The sequence below is a fragment of the Ursus arctos genome, unplaced genomic scaffold (genome assembly GCF_023065955.2).
Source record: "Ursus arctos isolate Adak ecotype North America unplaced genomic scaffold, UrsArc2.0 scaffold_13, whole genome shotgun sequence".
NCBI classification, from domain to species: domain Eukaryota; kingdom Metazoa; phylum Chordata; class Mammalia; order Carnivora; family Ursidae; genus Ursus; species Ursus arctos.
Genome location: NW_026622797.1, coordinates 59322255 through 59324803, shown reverse-complemented (window position 1 = coordinate 59324803; position 2549 = coordinate 59322255).

Below are 2549 nucleotides of genomic sequence, written 5' to 3'. Positions count from 1 at the left end.
TGCCATTAGGAAGGGAATAGCAATATTTGTCCATGCAGCAAAGATACAATTTTACAATTATTTTCACGATAAAAACAGCTTATTTCTCTCCCAACTGTCTTTTGAGGCCTTCGTTTACAAGCTCTGGGAGGGAAGCTTGAAATAATATGAAAGTTGTGGGTGAGAAAAAATAAGCACAAGCATTCCTTTGAAATGTTTTTAATAAATTTTTAAATTAATTTCCAGGCTGATAGGTCTCAGGAATCAATTTAAACTATTTAACTCACCATGCAAGAATGAAATTATTAAAAAAAAAAAGAGGCAAGCTGAAAAATTTCGAAGGCTATGTGCAGAAAGCCTTCAGCAGACAGCAGGAAGGAAAACTGCAGGCTTATAATGGGATTAGGAGGGTTTTTTTCCTCTTGGAAAAGTGCTCACTGAAGAGTACTAAGAGGTCCAATTAAAAACCCCATTACACTCTTATGAATAGTTGAGATTTCAAAAACTCATCCTAAGATAAGAGTTCTTTTTTTTTTATATATATAATGATTTTTTATTATATTATGTAAGATAAGAGTTCTAACCAGCTCATACTAGCTGATCCCAACCTGGTTGAGAGGTTTTGTGTTTTTGTCTTTGTTTTTTTTTTTAAATCATATCTTTAGTTCTATCTTTACAGAAGTTTACATTGTAGGTGCTAGACTATCTCTCTTCCCTTCAAAATTTGTCTGTTCCAGGATTTTCTACATACATACAAATAAAAACCAACTCTGTGTTTCTTTATTACTCCGTCAATAAAAAGAAAAGTATCCTCATCACATCACAGCTTTTGTGTCACGGATTGAGCAAAGCCGAGTAGATACGTGGAAGAAATCTAAATTTTTCAGGCAACGGACAAAGTCTTGACATGTTTTATGCAAATGTAAGCCAATGCCAACTGTTCTCTTCGGGCATACACCTAGAGTGTCGGGGAAGAAACTCTTCCGCATCCAATCTCTGCATTTCTAGCTATAATGCCGGATGAAAAGTATAAGTTTAACAAATATGCGGGTTATTTGATGAGAGTAGCGTTCCTCCCAGGGGTGTCTTGTTCTTATAATTCATATTCCTTGTATTGGGAAATTAAGAGCAAAGCATTACTTCTAGCCTAGGTATCTTTTTAATTCAGTTCAACTCAATTCAGTTCAACTCAATTCCATCTTGCTACTCTTTATTGACTCTTCCCCTCTCCAGGACTGGGTTGGTGTATGTTAAATAAGACCAAGAACCTTCCTACTTGGTTCCTTCACTCATCTACTCTTCATTTAGTAGCATAGAAGTAAAGCATTCGGGGCACCTGGGTGGCACAGCGGTTAAGCGTCTGCCTTCAGCTCAGGGCGTGATCCCGGAGTTGTGGGATTGAGCCCCACATCAGGCTCCTCTGCTCTGAGCCTGCTTCTTCCTCTCCCACTCCCCCTGCTTGTGTTCCCTCCTCACTGGCTGTCTCTCTCTCTGTCAAATAAATAAATAAATAAATAATCTTAAAAAAAAAAAAAAAGAAGTGAAGCATTCATCTAATCGACCATCTAGATCTCTCTGTTTCTGTCTCTGTCTCTCTCTCTCTGTTATTATATTATATACACACACTTTTCTATTTATCTGTCTAAATATCTATTAAATATCGAATTTATCTAAGTATCTTTCTATCTGTCTATTTTAGGAGAATTTTCAAAGTATTTTTAGAGGAAAGTTATGAAAATACATTTTACCTATATAGTTCTTACCCTACCTGCATAAGCTTACACACTCATTCACTCACACCCACATGCACACTCACACATTTTTTTTTTTTCCTTATTTGAATCAGCCACCACAGCTGCCAGTGCCTCGGGGGCTTAAACATCAATCAGTTTCACAGCTGGAGGCAGAGTGATCTACAGCAATAAAGCTTAAAGTGCTTCCTTTTCTGATATAATTTGATTCTTCCATTAGAGCACACATTCTTTCTTTCTTTTTTTTCTTTTTCTTTTTTTTTTTTTTAAGCTAAAGCAAATGTTCTGTGTCCATACCAGGGCAAATAAATAGTTACCTTAAAGAAGTAGAAGGTATTACTCACCAGTTAGGATGCTGGGTGGAGAAAACCGATCCAATACTCCGGTGCTGCTGAGTTTCTCACCTTTGTATCTAGGAGATTGCCCCTCTCCCACTTCCCCAGGGCTGCTGGTGACCTCGGTTCTGTTGGTCTGGGAGTGAACTCTGGTAGCTGTAATAGAACAGACAACAGTGGCTTTATTGAATATATTCTTGGGTTTCTGATCCCATAGAATTCACTGAAACACAGAAAGGTGTTATGACAACCACTGTCCTATTTTTCCCCCCATGGGACCAAAAATGTTTAAGTTTCAAAGTTTGTCTACCAGCTAGAAAGCAAACCTTGGATCAGCAGTTTTAAATTATCTTAAACTTGATTTATTTCTATCTTTACCATTGTCTCTCTGACAAGTTCACTGTAATTGTTACTCTTTAGTTTTGTAGGTGTCTTTTTTCAAAGATTTTATTTATTTATTTGATATATATATAGAGAGAGAGAA